General features: G+C 40.2%; 1 long non-coding RNA gene across 1 annotated transcript in view; it reads right to left on the bottom strand.

Annotated features, from left to right (window-relative positions):
* Nucleotides 1–2138: 2138 nt before the first annotated feature.
* LOC124794743 overlaps nucleotides 2139–20302 on the bottom strand; it is a 55360-nt gene continuing 37196 nt past the window's right edge. Inside the window, exons 2-3 of the long non-coding RNA XR_007016604.1 lie at nucleotides 14502–14679; nucleotides 2139–2255 (exon numbers count right to left, since the gene is read on the bottom strand). This is a non-coding gene — a long non-coding RNA (uncharacterized LOC124794743). The remainder of the gene's footprint in view (nucleotides 2256–14501; nucleotides 14680–20302) is intronic.

Genomic DNA, 20302 nt, shown 5'->3' with positions numbered 1-20302 from the left:
TTGGAATAAAAGAAAATAAAGTAGCATGTCTTATTCACAAGGAGCGTCTTTTCGTGCGTTATTTTTAATAATTGTTACATAAACTGCATAAGCTGCACCAATATCAAATGACTTGCGTTTTTAGTAATGGTCCAGTGAATATTAAATTAATTAGCTAATAAATCAAGTAAAGAACTATACATATGACGCATTGAAAAATAGGGCAAGGTTACATATACAACTTGTTGCATTCAACATGAAAGCAAGTGTGGAGGAATCGTCATACTGACACAGTTTTGTAATTGCCTACAATTAAAATATGCTACAATTTAGTTAGCGATATGAGACAACCAGATTCCCTAACTGACTCCCTCAACTACCATCTGACATTCTGAGTACATGCCGCTTTCGACAAAAGCTCAAACCACAATTGCCAAAAATAGCTACAAATGTATGTCAGAGTGCGGAATTTTAAAGGTGGACGTAATCACATTAAATAATTTTTATATATGGTACTTAGTTGGTTTTTATGGCGACTTTGTTGTCTTCTTCTCCGTATTGTAACTGTACGAAGAAATTTAGAATTTTCCGTTCTGTATGGTTTTTTGGGTCACTTTAGCTACGAAATAATAATATATCGTTCCTTTATGCTTCTGTATTTTAGAATTCTTAGACGACTGCTTCAAAAATAATATAGAACTGCCACGTTAATAAGACATTCACCTGCTCAAATGAGCTACAAAATTCTAACTGTTCGTTACGCCTACACAAAATATCAACTATCTTCTCAAGACTCTCTTAGAATAACAGCTCTTCCTGTTTAGCGAGAAAGTTCGATGAGTACATTTTTAGGCAAAGATTCTAATTATACACATCGTTGGTATAGACTCTGTTTACATTGACTGATAACCATCGTCTAGATAAATTTAGAGAAAATTTAGTAGAAAATACATTTACATAGTTTCGTATCACATACATTTAAAATAATTCTGACCACATAGAAGGTAAACTCAAATACGACATTTTCGTACAAATAATTTTGTGAGAGGTTATTGTCTTACGAATTAAATTACTGATACCATTTGGTGTCAGAGAGTTCATAATGTGCTTTAGGCTTGATAACATTACAGCAGTAGTTACTACTCCTTTCGTTTATTGTTTCTTAATTTTTAAAGAGTTGTCTAATAATGTTCATGCATTTCTGTCAGTGTAAGTTCCGTTGTTATTGTAGCACAATTATCATTCACACCCAGATTAATCTGTATTTCTGATAGGGCGTTCATATGATTTATTACTTGGTTTCACGCTTAACCGTCTACCCTACACGTTCCGGAGTCCGCCATATTCGCTACGTTCAACACTGCTTATATTCCAACCGTCATGTTCCCCTTCCCACTACTCTGGAGAAGCCCAGACGACGGCCGAAGCAAACCTACCTGCATGCTCGTCGGCCGGTGACAGCTCCGTCACCTGACAGGCCCCTCTCATGTTTACAGAACACTCGTTGTTACAGTTCGACAACTAGTGTCTTCTTACTCCACCACCGTCCTCAAAATGGGATAGATGTTGATAACAAATATCATCACAGAATAATTGTGTAATAAGACATCATTCAAGACTTATGTGTTTGAACACCAAGCATGTCTCTAATTACTTAATTTTTAATAATGAACACTTCCTCCCTGAGCATGATATGTTATTCACAAGCAGGTGGATGGATGGATAAACGAAAAACAGGCTAACTAACTGTATCCTATATCCCTAAATCTGATAGTTACTTCAGAAGCAAAACAGGTTATCAACAAGCTCCTTTTTTTAGCTCAAGCACTCATCACTTACTTCGAAACTTAAAAAGCTGCCCAAATATCTCATTCTTGTTGGTGTAGTACACTTAGGGATGATCTCATCTATTCAGAATATTAAGCTTAACATGCTTGGTGTTAGTCTTTTGTTGGAAACCAGTTAACAAATATAATAAGAACGTTATTTACAAATTTCTGTATTTGCCTTTGCTCTATTTGATTTCAGCATATATTTTGGTATGGAAATGGATCTGGTATCTTTCTGGAAATAAAAAAAAGCACTTTTGTATTATAGAGCTTTATTGCTTAATTGCTTTCACAACACAGAACATAGTACACACACCTAATATGTGGCACCTGTACAGAATAAAGTAGCTTTACCATCAAGACCAGTTCTCGTGCCACGTCGTCCAATTGAATGTTGTGTTACTAATTGGGGAACTTGCTACATCCAGCCATTTTTTGTGCTTCCGCCTGAAACAGCATTAATAGAGAGATTTTTCAGACTATGAATGTGTAAAAGAAGTATTTAGATCTACAAAATTTCCATATAAAATATTCAATCTGTTTGTCCTGCCGTAGACCAAGCTCTTGTGTGCCAGCAGGTAAGATACATCTTTATACTTTATAGTTAAGGAATAGATTCTAGGATGTGAACTCATAAGCCTGCTGAAAATATACCAAATTATTTTTTTAGCTAAAACAAAAGAATTATAGCTCTACATGATCTCAGTTGAGCACAGTATAATTGGTCTAATGAGATTACAGTTTATTCATTACCTTAGAAATACTCGTATATTTGTTTACAAGTCAACATTTTGGTAGTGTTTAGTGCAGAGAATCTTTAATTAGAAGAAAATTTTTACAAACATATTAGCATTGGGCCAGCATGTACTGTGAAACGGCTACTCCTGTTTACACGATCTGCTGTGTGTATTACAACGACTGAGGGACGCAGATAGAAAATTCATAGCAAGATGAAATATCAACTTCTTTCCAAGTGGGTTGGAAGAACGTATGGCGACAGGGTCAGAGAGGCAGCACGAAGAGAATGATCTCCTCCGTACCAATAAGCACAGATTCCGAAAACATCGGTCGTGCTAAACCCAAATCGTGCTTTTCGCAAGCCGGCCAGTGTGGCCGTGCGGTTCTAGGCGCTTCAGTCTGGAACCGCGTGACCGCTACGGTCGCAGGTTCGAATCCTGCCTCGGGCATGGATGTGTGTGATGTCCTTAGGTTAGTTAGGTTTAAGTAGTTCTAAGTTCTAGGGGACTGATGACCATAGATGTTAAGTCCCATAGTGCTCAGAGCCATTTGAACCTTCGGTTTTTTTTTCGCAAATGGCATCCTGAATGTCATGGAGCTTGTCAGTCAGATAGATGCACTGATTCTTGACTTCCGGAGGCATTTGACTCAGTACCACACTACTGTTTATAATTGAAAGTATTATCATATGGGCAGTATTAATAGAAATCAAGACTTCAGCGGCTTACAGGAATTGAAATATACTGAGGTAACTAAAGTCATGGGATACCTCCTAATATCGCGTTGGACCCCCTTTTTCCCTGCGTAGCGCTACAGCTCGACGAGGAATGAACTCAAGAAGACGTTGGAAGTCCCCTACAGAAATACTGAGACGCGCTGCCTCTATAGCCGTCCATAATTGAGGAAGTATTGTCGGTGAAGGGTTTTGTGCACGAACTGACCTCTCGATTATATCCCACAAATGGGATTCACGTCGGGCAATCTACGTGGCCAGATCATTCGCTCGCGTTGTCCAGAATGCTCTTCAAATCAATCAAGAACAATTGTGGCTTGGTGACATGGCCCACTGTCATCCATAATTGAAGTCCATGAATGTCTCAGAGTAGCTGAACATAACCATTTCCAGTTAATGATCAGTTCAGTTGGACCAGAGGACCAGTCCATTCCATGTAAACATTGCCCACACCATTACGGAGTCACCACCAGTTTGCATACTGTATTGTTGACAACTTGGGTCCATGGCTTCACGGGGACTGCGCCATACTCAAACCCTACCATCAGCTCTTACCAACTGAAATCGGGACTCATCTGGCTAGGCCACTGCCTTCCATTCGTCTAGAGTCTAACCAATTCGGTCACAAGGTACGGTCCATGCGTCTCTGAGTGAACCAAAGTGATGTTGTTCGGACATGGAGGAGATACAGGGAGACAGGAACTGTCGACGACATACCTCGCTCAGGCTGCCCAAGGGCTACTGCTGCAGTGGATCACCGCTACCTACGGACCTTGCCTGGGAGGAACTCTGACAGCAACGCCACCATGTTGAAAAAATGTTTTTCGTGCAGCCACAGGACGTCGTGTTACGACTCAAACTGTGCACAATAGGCTCCATGATGCGCAACTTCACTCCAGACGTCCATAGCGTGGTCCATCTTTGCATCCACTGCAACATGCAGCGCGGTACGGATGGGACCGACAACTTGCCAAATGGACCACATAGGTTTGGCATCACGTTCTCTTTACCGATGAGTGTCGCATATGCCTTCAATCACACAGTCGTCGGAGACGTGTTTCGAGGCAACCCGGTCATGCTGAACGCCTTAGACACACTGTCCGGCGAGTGCAGAAAGGTGGAGCTTCCCCGCTGTTTTGGGGTGGCATTATATGGGGCTGACGTACGCCGCAGGTGGACGTGGAAGGTGCCGTAACGGCTGTACGATACTTGAATGCCATCCGCCGACCGATAGTGCAACCATATCGGCAGCATACTGGCGAGGCATTCGTCTTCATGGACGACAATTCGCGCCCTCATCGTGCACATCTTGCGAATGACTTCCTTCAGTATAACGACATCGCTCGACTAGAGTAGCCAACATGTTCTCCAGACATGAACCTTATCGGACATGCCTGGGATAAATTGAAAAGGGCTGTTTATGGGCGACGTGACTCACCAACCATTCTGAGGGATCTACGCCGAATCGCGTTGAGTGGGACAATCTGGAGCAACAGACCCTTTATGAACTTGTGGATAGTATGCCATGACGAATCCAGGCATACATCAATCCAAGAGGACGTGCTACTGGGTACCGGTGTGTACAGAAATCTGGACCACCACCTCTGAAGGCCTCGCTGTATGGTGGTAAAACTTGCAATGTGTGGTTTCCATGAGCAATAAAAAGAGCGGAAATGATGTTTGTGCTGATCTCTATTCCAATTCTCTGTACACGTTCGGGAACTCTCGGAACCAAGGTGATGCAAAACTTTTTTTGATGTGTGTATTACAAGCATCTCGTACTGAAGTCCATGCTAAATTTCGAGCTTCTGTAAAAGATCGTCAATCTTGAGGACGTTGTATATTAATGACCGTGCATGCAATATTAACTGTAATGTCACTCGTTTTGTATATTTTCATTTATCTACAGAATGTATCGTAATTAGTAGCAAAACCTGACGTGGTTTAAAATATACAATAGCAATACCAAGCATTACATTAAACATGCGATCGTGAACAAGTAATTTGTGAGGTAGTTGAGATTGTGTGCTTGCGAGCCGCTACTGACTACAGAATGGAACATTGTTCCAGTTAGAATAAACGTATTTTATGAGTAAACTTTTCGATTATTTTCCCATCTAACTAAGCTCACTTTTCACCCATGGCCTACATTAACAAGTATTACTTTGTTACTTCAGCATGTTGTGCGTTAAAACTTTCTGTACACTTGTACCTCTTAAGTAGATATTCCACGTGTTGACTTCGTATTTGGTTGCAATACTGCACTCGTCGTTATAGTGATTTACGAATTATTCAACACCCCCGGAACGTCTTGTAAATCTGGACGATACTCTACAATTCGCTGTTCCAGTTCTGAAATCACCCATGTCAGGAAAGAACTTTCGTGAGGTGAACTTGGAAGCAAAGGCACAGGTCGTGATCGATCTACCCATCTTGAACCATAGTGGCAACTTAGATGTCGTCTCATACCAACCGTAAAACAGTGCCGGTACCCAATCATGCATCTACCACATTCCCCAACCATAAGCCACGGCTGAAATTTGAGCCCAATAAGATAAGAGTTTAATCGAAAAGTTAACATTTCAAATACATCTGTCAGTGGCTGGCCTTTCCATACTTTCGTAGTTATCTAGCAAACGGCTTATTTGCAGACCCGAATTTACTGGAAACTTTTGGCTTATATTATCGAATACGTTAAACAGTGTCAGTTTTCGCTATTAATTATGATACACCCTGTATAATTAAATACTATCTGAAAGAAACTGCACAAATATTTAATCTGATCTTGTGGGAATTAGTAACTTGCTTTAAATGTCCAAAAATGCCAAATTTTGCATTTCACAAAATGTGAAAACGTATTATTCTACTTATGTAGGACAGACATGCTGAACAGGGGGCGATCTGCAGATTGCATATTTTGAAGAAATACTTCAGAGCCAAGATCTCATCTAAATATTTATTTTGACTTGATGACCGCTTTCAATAGTACTTTGCTGTCATCTTTGGGTCTCATCTTTTTCAAAAATATGTCACATGTTTTGACAATATTGAAAATGTAAATAGTTCGGAAATTCGAGCTCTACATTTTAATTGGTTTTGGTCTACTTACTAGCAGAGCTTGCATTTCTAAACTATTTAAATTTTTAACACTGTCAAAATACATGGCATAATTTTGAAAAAGATGAGATCCGGAGATGATAGCAAAATACGTTGGAAACCGGTCATCAATTCAAAATAAATATTTAAATGCGATCTTGGCTCAAGTATTTTTTTCAAATATTAGTATTATGCTACGGCCGAAATGCCAATGACTCAGTACTGAATTCGGTCAACTCATACCAATACCTGCGTCTAACAGTTTGTAAGGTTGTTAAATGAAATGGTCACATAGATTCAGTCGAAGGTAAAGCATGTGATAGGCTTCGTTTCGTTGGTAGGATAATGGGAAAATTCAGGTGACAGCTTGCACAACACTAGCATGTTGCTCAAGTGTGTGTGATACATAGCAAATTCGGGTAACCAGAGAAATGCAACAAATACAGTGAAGGACCGCACAAACGGTCACAGATTCTTTTTTTACCCACAGAAGAGCGTCATTGAGATGCTGTAAACCCTCAAATGGCAGACATATGAAGATAGATACTAACTACCCCGCGATAGCCCACTTGCCAAAAGTCAAGAACCATTGTCGGTTGAGGAATCTAGGAATACGCCACAATCCTATACCACTCACTCGCACAGTGATCGCGAAGAGGAGAGTAAACTAAATACAGCGCACACAGAGGTATTTTAGCAAGCATTCATCACCAACCCGACATGCTAATTCAACAGGAAGAACTTTAATATGCGGTACAATAGGAACTGTTCTCCTTCATGAATTACACAGTCGTTTGCAGCGTGTAGATATAGATGGTCTGGCGTATGTTCCTTTGGCACCCCCTCAATTCCTTCTCTCGTCATTAAAAAAATGGTTACTTACAATACATTTGGTACCACCTCACTGAGACACTGCACATCTCCACACGTACATTTTCTTCGTTAATCGTGATGGTACCCTCCCAAATGGGAGCTCTAATCGTGAAACAATATTTGGCAGAACAGTGCTAAAAGTTTAGTTACTTCCATGGTACCTCACACTTTCCAGTTCACAGCAAAACCCATTTCCACTAACCACGTGCGGCACTAGGAGGAGGAATCGTCCTCGCTACTAACTTGCCTTGCTGACCACGTGAGTAGGCTCGAAATTTACAAGAATATAAAGACTGCAAAGAGATTTGTGAAGCAAAACGAACATCTCTCACCCCAGCTTGTCGACTTTAAAATGGTATCTTCATCATGTAGTTATTCAAGCAATTGGAATCCAAATGAAATGACTCAATATCAGATACTTTACTGGTCTCATACAGATATGTTTTTATGTGTATAGACTGAAGCGGAGAGCGAAAATGTGAACGAAAATCGGAAATCGAACCCGGGTCTCGTGCTTACCAGGCAGGTGCATCAGCCACTAAGCCACCTTGGCACAGCCGTTCACCCCACTGCACGGATTACCCTGGAATGCCTACCTCCTTGATCCAAATTCTCACTGCTGCCCAGAACATGGACAGCCTCGGCATTTCTGTTCGTGTGTTAGGGGCAATTTAACGTAGACAGCGACGGCAGCGAAAATTTGGATCGAGGAGGGAATCATTTCAGGGCAATCCGTGCAGAGGGGTGAACGGCTGTGTCAAAGTGGGTTAGTGGCTAACGCACCTGCCTAGTAAGCAGGAGACCCGGGTTCGATTCCCAGCCTTGGTACAAATTTTCACTTGCCACCTCAGTATATATACATAAAATAATATCTGTTTGAGACCAATAAAGTCTCTGAAATAGTGTCATTTCATTTCTCTAGGTACCTGCCTTTGGGTATCAGGCTGGATCCCCCATTTACGTTCGATACTGATGTTCTGTTTCAGAAGATGGAGAGCCTTGCCAATTCTGTTCGTGTGTATGGGGGAATTTGGATGGACGAGGGTGGCATGCCAGTATAATTCGTGCAGTTTGTGAACCACTGTGCCAAGGTGGCCTAGTAAGCAGAAGACCTGGGTTCGATTCCCGGCCTTGGTACAACTTTTCACTCGCCTCTTTAGTCTATATATATATATATATATATAAAATTAGAATCCTTGCGGCAGAGAAGATGTAGCCATATAAGATTGCAATGACGGACCTTATTGCCAAAATTACTGCATTTTAACATGTTTTTGTAAGGTCATTTTGTTGCCTGTCTGTTGAGCAGCAATTTTATATCGATTTTAAACTAACTTTTCAATGTGCTAGAAATTATAGATTTGGAACATAGCCCCATACAAATTCCTAACTCCCCAACACTTATAGTTGTGAAAGTACTCTTAACATGTAAAGCAAACCACGTGGTGTGTGTGCAGTATGCAATTGATGTATGAATAGTTCACTTCCTATTATTTGTTGCATGTGCCCCACCTTTTTCGTTATAGTTCTCACAAATATTTTCATAGCTGTCAAAGATTCACAGTCACAAACTTTCAGATGTGTCTGTGTGGGGTTAGGTATCTGTACACGGCTAGGATAAATTATTTTATACTTTTTAGTCCGATTTAAAAATGTGTTACATTAAAAGTTTACTTTCATTTAAACAATTATTTTCTGTTTCCTAACGACAGAAAATACCTCAGAGGGAAAGAGTCTTTGCTGAGTAATGGGTTTAGCTCTGTTTTAACTGGCCATTATACAGATTCGAAAACAACTTTAGCTTCTGATCAAATAATATTCGAGGCAATGGTAAGATACAACTGTTTTTCACATTTTATACAGAAGCCATTTGGTTATTTTCTTGTGTTTCACTTTGTGAACAGGAATTAGCTTCACTTTCATTTCCATTCTTTGTCACTTTAAATTGCTGTTTACTGTACTGCACCATTAAAAGAAGAAAAGCAAATGCCTTTAATCAAAATTATCGCAGATGCCTCCGTGTAATGCAGAACTGACTAAAAGGTTTCACAAGATGGTTCAAATGGCTCTAAGCACTATGGGACTTAAAGATATCACAAGAGACGGTCCCGCTAGTATAAAAGGAAGCAGGGAGTATCATCAAGTAGACAAACAGAATGGGTAGATCAGGAGAGGTCAATGACTTGAAAAGTGGACTAGTCATAGGATGTCACCTGAGTAACAAACCCATCAGGGTCATTTTAATATCTCTAAGTTCCCCAAGTCGATGTATTCGTGATGCAGAAATAAGAAGGAACAACCACAGCTTAACCAAAACAAGACAGACTTCCTGTACAGGAGGACAGGTATCGTCGAGCAATGCGGAGGTCAGTTGTGAAGAATCTCATGAAATCAGCGGAAGGAATCACTCGCGATTTTCAAAATGCCACTGCAGTCCAGCTAGCACAGTAACTGTCAGCAGAGAGTTCGGAATAATACGAATACATTTTACACCATTGTGTAGTACTGCATAAAGTAGAGGACCAGTTTGGAGACTATGATTGCTTGTATCAGCATGACAACGCACCCCGTCATAAAGCAGCATGTGTGAGACGGTGGTTTGTTGACAATAACATTTCTGAAATAGAACTGGTCTGCAAAAATTGCCGACCTTAACCCAATGGAACACCGCTGGGATGAGTTAGAGCGTCGACATCATTCCAGACCTCCTCTGGCTTCGGTTCTTGAGCAAGAATGGGTTGCCATAACTCTGCAGACATTCAGACACCTCACTGAAACCCTATCAGAGTTCAAATCGTCCTAAAGGTGAAGGATGGACGCTGTATCAGTGACCACTAACAGATGTGCAGAAACTTCTGATCGTATAGAATATGATAGATCATCATTGATACCTCTTATAAATGTTATATGTGAGTGCAGACTTTCTCGGCGAATTTCATATATGAAGTCTTCACGGGTTGTCAGCCGAGTAGCGTCGTTGTCTCGTAGCTACGTTTCGATGGAATGCATCTCCATCATCTTCAGGCGAGGTTGATGGAGACGCATTCCATTGAAACGTTGCTACGAGACGACGACGCTACTCGGCTGACAACCCGTGAAGACTTCATATATGCTCTTATAAATGTGCCACAGACTTTTGAACGTCCAAGGAGCAGTGAAGAAAGTGAAAGAAAATTGCTGAAGAGTAATAAAAGTGCAAGGGGAACACAATTCGCAGGCGACATGACCCTCGTGAGTGGGTGTAGGCAAGGTTTAGGAGAACTGTTGAAAGTTAGGGACAGCGTGTTATGATAATCCAAGATCTTATGTAACTTTTTAGATTTTTTTTAGATTTCGGTCATGGAGGTTCTTATTTTGTGATGTATAGTATACGAGTCAAGTTTCTGAATATTTACACAATGTTTTATAATCTTCTGTACATATAGTTAGCTGATTTTGTATATCGGTATTTAAATAGGTCTTCGTCCTAGGTTACGCTACGAAAATTAATGTTCCTATAAATGCCATAACAAAATCTAAACTACGACTTTGTTTTCAACTTTATTTTTTAAAGTCGATATATTGTCGTTTATGAAAAACGTAACTTAAGTTTTGATTAATTTAACAACATACATTGAACTGATTTTATGACAACTTAGCATCTTCATTTCTGAAAAAAACTTATTTACTTATCAGTCTAGGAAATATCTTTTATCCTCATAATTATCTGAAAATATTTTCGTGTGTGAAAGACAGTAACTAATATCGATTTATACTTACCTTTAAAAGCGAAAATGTCTAACTTTTATTTTGAATCATTCATTTTAGTTCTGGAAGCTTCGAGAACACTATTTGTTTGCTATATACAGTAAATTGCCGTCTAAGCCACTACCAATTGCTTATCTAGTCCGTTCACATATGCTGTACACTGCAGACTCTTTAATTTGGTTGTCATATAACGAAGACTTATTACGCACTAAGTTTTTATTACGAAATATGTGACTTCACTTCATATGAAAAATGTTAATGATGTGTTTACTGGATGTAAAGATAAGAAAATAAAAAGTGAATATGTCAAAATTAAAGCGTTACAGTTCAGTGCGTCGGAAAAAACAGCCCTGGATCGTTATAAATTTTTATGAAGGTTATCCTCGAAGCAAGAACCGTGGACACTGACGCCAACTCCAAGCTAAGTAAAAGATGTATTTTCGTTATAAAGTTTTCCTTTTAACTGCTACTTACAAACATTGCTGTAGCAGTGGTACACACTGATGTGCAACAATCTTGGACTAATATACTTTCACACAGTGTTAAGGTGTACTTTATAGTGTGTAACACAAAACGTGACTCAAGAAAAAAGAAAGCAAAGAAAAGTGTTGAAGTTTAGTAAAAAGGAGAGAAATGACCCGCTTAACAGGAAAGTGGTAACAGCATAGTAATGGAAGACGTGAGAGGATTCTCCTGTCTAGAAAGGAAGATTATGCAGGCTGACAGAAGTAATAAAGACATCAGAGATAGGTAAAGGTAAAGAAAACTTTGTTCACTAAATGAGTTCTACTGTAATCAGGTATTGGTCTGATCCTGTCCTGCTAACAAACACACTAAAATACTTCATAATAATGCTCGACTGACAACTGAGACAAATCCCAACTGCTAACCACCCAACAGCCACCATAGACTGTAACTTCTAACCGAACGAAAATGAAAATTGCATCCCTCCACTATCCTCCACATTATTCTTCATTATTATTAGTTTCCTTCTAGTTTTTGATTTTAATTAACAATGAAGAGAGGCAAAAGTTTAATTTTATTTGATACCACTAATGAAAATTTTTTATTAATTTTAAAAAGAAGTAAACATTTCACCTGCTAATTATATTCTTTCGGCTTTATGGTGTTTTAATCATTTTGGCTGAAGAACAGGATGTTTCTACTGCTTACAACCCACCACCCCATCCAAATGGAGTGAAGGGGTTGAAACAACTACAAAGAAGAAGAAAATCAGAAAATTGGTAGGTACCTCGCATGTACAATAACGCTCAACGTATTTTCATGCAGCCCTAAGTTAGGAAAATCCCACAATATTATTTTTAAATGATAGATGGGTTGTCTATGTATTTGTATTGTTTATTCAATCAGTATATTGAGCGAACAGTAAAGGAAAAGAAAGAAAAATTCGGAGTAGGTATTAAAATCCATGGAGAAGAAATAAAAACATTGAGGTTCGCCGATGACATTGTAATTCTGTCAGAGACAGCAAAGGACGTGGAAGAGCAGTTGAACGCAATGGACAGTGTCTTAAAAGGAGGATATAAGATGAACATCAACAAAAGCAAAACGAGGATAATGGGATGTAGTCGACTTAAGTCGGGTGATGCTGAGGGAATTAGATTAGGAAATAAGACACTTAAAGAAGTAAACGAGTTTTTCTATTTGAGGAGCAAAATAACTGATGATAGTCGAAGTAGAGAGGATATAAAATGTACACTGGCTATGGCAAGGAAAGCGTTTCTGAAGAGAAATTTGTTAACATCGAGTATAGATTTAAGTAAAGTCGTTTCTGAAAGTATTTGTATGGAGTGTAACCATGTATGGAAGTGAAACATAGACGATAAATAGTTTGGACAAGATGAGAATAGAAGCTTTCGAATTGTGGTGCTACAGAAGAATGCTGAAGGTTAGATGGGTAGATCACATAACTAATGAGGAGGTATTGAATAGAACTGGGGAGAAGAGAAATTTGTGGCACAACTTGACTAGAAGAAGGGATCGGTTGGTAGGACATATTCTCAGGCGTCAAGGGATCACCAACTTAGTATTGGAGGGCAGTGTGGAGGGTAAAAATCGCAGAGGGAGACCAAGAGATGAATACACTAAACAGATTCAGAAGGATGTAGGTTGCAGTAGGTACTGGAAGATGAAGAAGCTTGCACAGGATAGAGTGGCATGGAGAGTTGCATGAAACAGTCTCTGGACTGAAGACCACAACAACAACAACACATAATTCCATGATTATGGAGTTCCCTCAGTGCTTTTTTGGCGTGACGGATGGTTGTTTGTTGATTGATGGAGGGGACCAAACAGCAAGGTCATCGGTCCCGTGATCTAAAATGGCAGAAACCAAGGGAGAATACACACAAACAGCACAGTCCAGTCAAGGGAAAGGAAAGCGGGCTAACAAAAAAGAGCTAAAAGAAAAGTTAGGATAACAGGAAGATGAAAGAATGGGAGGGAGGTAGGAGGAAATGGTAAAAGCGTGGGTGCCCCAGAAACGCTACACACATTGAGGCACCAGCATTGCCACCGACCTGTTCCGATCCCCACACCATACCATGATCGTGACAGAACGGGAACAACACGAAGGAAGAAGACACTGCAAAAGGGAAAACAAAACGACAACAAAGACAGACGAAGCATAGGGAAAACGGGAGGGGAAACGTGGCTGGTGGGGAGGCAAGGCAAAGGCCACCATAACCAACGCCAACGCTAATTGAAGGACCACAATTCCACAGGGAAATTCATGGACCTAAACCTGTGAGGACAAACCACTTAAACGAAGAAAACCGATGATTGTCCGCTAACACCCGGGACAAGAAAGGTGAGAGGGCATATTTAGTGCAAAGGGCCAAAAGGCGAAGGTAGTCCAGCAAATTATTGAACATGGTGAGTTCAGGGGGGTGGGGGGTACGCACTACGAAAGGGGGGGGGGGGGAGTGGCCCATTACGGGGTAGAAAATCATGATCTAACCTAGTATGGCCGATACGAAGTTGGGCTGACAGTGTTCATGAGTACGATATTCAGTTCTACAGTGAGTTTTGCAGCTGTCGTCTCCTTATTTAACGACACAGTCCTCTCTAATGACCATCCATCACGAATACTCAGTACACACTTTCGTCCACATTGTGATTTAGAGGATGTTTTCACACTTTCTCTGTATACGGATTAAATCTTCGATACAGTGCCTTTTGAAACAACAAACGCTTCGGGTACCTTTGTTACGGAAGTATCCGCCATACGAGAACCAAACAATTTGCCAACGATCGAATGCACTGAGCTCTGACATAATACACTCCCAACTATAGAGAATACTGTTCTGACCATGTCTAACATTTATATTCAGGACATTGCAAAGTGTCTTTCGTGGTCAAATACAACAGTGCAACCTGCAAGCTTGGCTAGCCTTTGTATTTATGCTCAGGCACACATTTCTCGAGGTGTTTCCGTATTTTTTGTCCACGCTCTGTAGTTTCCATCAGAGCACTAAGCGGCTGACCTGTATGAGCTTGTAGAGGTAGAGGAAGGGCTCGGCGGAGGGGTAGGCGGGCGCGGCCTCTGGAGGGGCGCGCTTTCCCCAGCTGGGCGTGAACGTCAGCTGCGCAGAGCACAGCGCGCAGCACCCCGCCGCCACCAGCGCCGCCAACAGCACCGCCAGCACGCCCGCGCCTCTCATCCTGCGGCACGCAACCAGCGTCACACGTCAACACAGTGCGTCAGGCTGCGGGCTCACACTGCAACACAAGCCGTTTTTACGAAAACATAAAGTTACCTAAGTAATTTTTCGTTTGCTTGCGGGTACATGTCTGTAGTCCTGCTACACAATGGAATCCCTGCATCAAACTACGGTGCCACGGTGCCAGAAGATCCAAAACAAAGTAGAGCAGCCTGTTGATAAAGCGGAAAATGGTGAAGCAATATATTTTCCGTTTTTCAATGGAAACGATTAGCGATGGGAAAAACCGACCAGTTAAAACCGATACCGGTATTTTAGTTCTGAATAACCGGTTGTTGTTGTGGTCTTCAGTCCAGAGACTGGTTTGATCCATCTCTCTATGCTACTCTATCCTGTGCAAGCTTCTTCATCTGCCAGTGTCTACTGCAACCTACATCCTTCTGAATCTGTTTACTGTATTCATCTTTTGGTCTCCCTCTACAATTTTTACCCTCCACGCTGCCCTCCAATATTAAATTGGTGATCCCTTGATGTCTCAGAATGTCCTACCAACCGATCCTTCCTTCTAGTCAAGTTGTGCCACAAATTTCTCTTCTCCCCAATTCTGTTCAATACCTCCTCATTAGTTATGTGATCTACCCATCTAATCTTCAGCATTCTTCTGTAGCACCACATTTTGAAAGCTTCTATTCTCTTTCTGTCTAAACTATTTATCGTCCATGTTTCACTCCCATACATGGCTACACTCCATACAAATACTTTCAGAAAAGTCTTCTTGACACTTAAATCTATACTCGATGTTAACAAATTTCTCTTCTTCATAAACGCTTTCCTTGCCATTGCCAGTCTGCATTTTATATCCTCTCTACTTCGACCATCATCAGTTATTTTGCTCCCCCTAATCTAATACCCTCAGCATCACCCGATTTAATTCGACTACACTCCATTATCCTCATTTGGCTTTTGTTGATGTTCATAACAACCGGTATTTTTCGGTATTTTTGTGGTCTCGGTTATAACAGGTGTAGTAGGTGTTGTTTTGTTTTCTACTAACAACGTGGTAAAAAACCAAAATATCATTTAGTCATAGCAGCACTCCTAAAATTTTTGGTTTTTAAATAAACCTTTTTTTAAAGAATGAGTAATTTCATTCGTAAAACTTACAGTGTTTTAATATATCACATTATTATAGGAAATAGGAAAAGTGATCAGTGCAATTTTAATAACAATGCCGGCAGCAACGAGCGACAAACACATGGCATAAAAATCGGTGCATCATTGATGAGACCATGTTGTGTGGCCTATTAGATGGTACATATGCTATACAGTGTGCACGAGTTGCCCCATTTCGTCTATACGGTATTTTCTCGCTGTCGTCATTGGACATCAGATATATTAAAGAACAGTATCATTCGTAGACTGAAAACATTTTACCGAGTGCAGTATCAGTGAAGCACAACGCTTCATTTGCTTTAAAATATAAATATGGGAGGAGTCACAACAAACTTGCGACCTCATACAAGGAGAAAACTTTATACATTCACAATTTAAAATGAAAATAAAAAGTAGATGATGTGCTGCCTGTGACTACACAGTATGCCTTTATCTGCTTGTAATCCTTCAAAACGGACAAATTAACACAAAAAAGAGCCCACCCTTCAGCACTGCCTATTCATAACGCCCAAACAGTGGTATTATCCTTTGTTACATCATGATTTTTTAGCAGGGTTTCAAAAAATTAGAACTGTAAGTAGGCTGTTTAGGTTCTTATATTGGTAACGCCACGTAGCGCTCTGAAAATCACTGGCTGTGCTGTGCGCAGTCTGTGGCTGGTTTGCATTGTTGTCTGCCATTGTAGTGTTGGGCAGCGGCAGCTGGATGCGAACAGCGCGTAGCGTTGCACAGTTGGAGGTGAGCCGCCAGCAGTGGTGGATGTGGGGAGAGAGATGGCGGAGTTTTGTAATTTGTCATGAACTGCTATATTTATATATGATGATATCAAGGTAAATACATTGTTCGTTCTCTATTAATATCTTTCATTTGCTAACTATCCCTATCAGTAGTTAGTGCCTTCAGTAGTTTGAATCTTTTATTTAGCTGGCAGTAGTGGCGCTCGCTGTATTGCAGTAGCTTGAGTAGCGAAGATTTTTGTGAGGTAAGTGATTTGTGAAAGGTATAGGTTAATGTTAGTCAGGGCCATTCTTTTGCAGGGATCTTTGATAGTCAGATTGCGTTGTGCTAAAAAATATTGTATGTCAGTTTAAGGACAGTCGTGTCTAAATTGTTCAAAAGGGGACGTTTCATATGGCGACCCTGCCAGGATACCTCACTGGAATCTTCTGATTTTTTCTTGTAGTTTGTGTATTTAGTGTAGCTTTTGTTTATTGCTAGCACGTAATTATAGAGAGAATTTCCTTGGTAGTTGTGGTTTTTCATTGTTGTACTGTAAAACAGTTGTGGCATGCATGTAGAATTGCACCAAGTATTTCGCAGCTGCGCTTGTAATTAACTACATATTATTTTCAGTGCTATGTTAATGTGTTCTCTTATTTTTGCTATTCAAATTGTGCTTTTCTGTGTTGTCGTGTGAAATATTGTGACAATAATGGCGTGTGAAAAACGTAACACTCGGCTCCAAAGTAAACTGAGAAATGACAGTGAAGACGAAAGCAGTGTGTTGGCCCCACCATGTAATGAATTAACTAATAATCAAAGTAGTAATTTGCTAACTGTGCATAGGGAAATGGAGCGGGCGTCAAACAATGGCGTAGGCAGTGAAACAGGTAGTGAACAGGGAAGCATTATTGATCGATCGGTTGGCAACAGCTCGCCTCAGGAATCCGAAATGATAGGACACAATTTTGCAAATACTGTAGATTCAGGTTTTGCGTCATCACCATTTTCTCAAATGAGTCAAGACACATTTTCTGCTTGTCAAAATGTGAATGTTGCCGGTGAAAATACACTGCCAAAAAGCATAGAGAAACAGATTCCAGACACTAATACATTACTATTGCAATTAATGCAACAAATGGAACAAAACCAGAGACAAATGGGACAAAATCTTCAAAAGTTAGACACAATGGAACAAAATCTTAAAAAGTTAGACACAATGGAACAAAATCTTCAAAAGTTAGACACCACACTTGAACAAACACGTGAAGATTTAACTACTGAATTACATAACATTGAATCGAAATGTCAAAAAGTCTGTAAAGACGTAAAAACACAAATTTGTGAGCATTTTCAACCTATTTTTTCGTGGCATGAAAATGCATTACAGAATCACGAAGCAGCCATAAAAGAACTGCAAACCATTGTTAATGAAAATCATGAGACCTTGTGGGCTAAAATGGACTCAGTTGCATCTACCGATTCGGTTACGCAACTTGCAAAAACTCAGGAAAATTTAAAGGACACAGTAGATACGATTTCAACACAAATGGACACTCTGAAACTTGGTTCAGAAAAACTCACTGAGGAAATAAGTACACTATCAGAGAAAGTAGTTTAACTTTCGGATCAGCTAAATAATTTATCTTCGAAGGTAGATGATAATCTGAATGACACAAAACCAGTAGTCTTTAATGACACAGAAGTGTGCGAACAAATTAGGAAATTCAAACAAAATCAGAATCAAATTAATACGCAACACCAAAGAGAAATCCGCGAAGTACAAGATCAGCTGACACAGGTAGTACAAGAATTACGTATTTCAGAGGACACTCGCGCCCCAATACGGGAAGAGGGACATAGAAATACGGAACAGCCACAAAATAATAACACAGTGCATTTCGGAAATTATGAAAGAAATTGGCAAGGTACACCGAATTTTGAGATGGAACCGCCGACACGACGAACCAATGACCGATATGCTACTCGCCGACACGATGATTTTGACTATAAGCTGTTCATTACTACACGTAAATTCAAAACGTTTAAGAATTCTGACAACGACATTCATCCACAAGCGTGGCTCCATCAATTCTCTCATTGTTTCCCTCCCAACTGGTCATTGGAGCACAGGTTAGAATTTATGTGTGGCTACTTGGAGAATGAACCAGCTGTAAGAATGCGATCGATCATTCACGATTGTCACAGTGAAGGAGAATTTTATCATGCCTTCCTCTCAGCGTATTGGTCTCAAGCTACACAAGACCGAGTAAAACATAGCATCATGATGATGAAACACTTTGAACAATCTGAATTTTCCAGTCTTGTCAAATATTTTGAAGACATGTTGCACAAGAATCAATACCTGTCAAAGCCATACAGCCCCTCAGAACTCATCCGCATTTGCTTAATCAAACTGCCTGAACATTTACGACATATTATTTTAGCAGGACGTTGCAAAGACGACATTGAAGCTTTTCAGGGACTCTTACAAGAACTGGAAATTGACACAGACAGTCGCCGGATGCGAAAACAAGAAAACAATCACTACAGGTCACATACGTCACAATTCCGTGACGACAGAAACAATAACTGGACACGACAAGGCTATTCTTACAACGCAAATCGTGACCAAAACAGACACCACCCATATGACAACCACTGGCAGAGTAATAATAGTTACAGAGAAAGATCGCATTTCCGTAGTAATGAATATGACAGAGATTACCTTAGAAACAGACAATATGGGAACCAAACCAATTATTATCAAGGGAGACAGAATAACTTTAGACGCAACGGTCCAGCGCACAGTTACGACTCAGGGAGAAATTCTCAACCACGTGACCGACAAGAAAGAAACTATGGAATCTACCGACATGACGACAGACGATATGATCGTAACGACAGACCTGAATTGCATCAGAACTGGCGGGATTCAAACAGAGCAGAGCCTTCTCGGCAAGGTGAATTTGTAGAAGTTAGGTCTCCTAATCCCAATAACGATGCGCGCCAACAAAGAGGCAGACAATGACTCGCGCCGCATGCAGCCACCTGCGCCGGCTGGCTCAGAAAAAAATTACATAGACGCTAACCTTGTGAAAAATTCCAGTATTCTTTACCGACGTATACTGCATGATAATTGCGTTCAAGCTGAAACTCTGAGTACTTTGAAGAGTAAAAGATTGTACCACATTTCAAATGTAAAACCGTTTATTGAAAGATAATCTGCCTTTTAACTTTGTCTTTCCCACAAAATTTTTCACTTCACATTTCTAGTATGCTTGTCAGACTTAGAATCTGTTAACATGCAACAATGTTTGAAGTTAAATATCCAGTCAAGAACCAAGAGAACTTATTGAAACAGAAATGACGAATGCATTGTTATAATGAACAGACGTCACCGTGTTATTGTGTGTGTACATTCTTGCTTGTTAGTTGCACGATTACGTAACAACTATCAGGCTCACGTACTTAGGACACATACTGGTACTGCTAATGAGATTTTAATGCAACATTTTGGTTTACTTGAAAATACATTCTGGGTTTAAAGTACTTTCTGTGAGATACCAGAGGACACAGTGGTTAGTTTATGTGACAGCTACACGATGTTATCACGACACTACTAATGAGTGACAATTTACAATGTTGCTTTTGCAGTGTCTCTGTTTTATATCTGCACAGTTTTCTGAATTCTTCTAGGAAGAAAAACATGTTTTAGTAGTAACTTTTGT

This window comes from Schistocerca piceifrons, chromosome 4 (genome assembly GCF_021461385.2).
Source record: "Schistocerca piceifrons isolate TAMUIC-IGC-003096 chromosome 4, iqSchPice1.1, whole genome shotgun sequence".
NCBI classification, from domain to species: domain Eukaryota; kingdom Metazoa; phylum Arthropoda; class Insecta; order Orthoptera; family Acrididae; genus Schistocerca; species Schistocerca piceifrons.
This window is presented reverse-complemented; position numbering and strand designations above follow the sequence as displayed.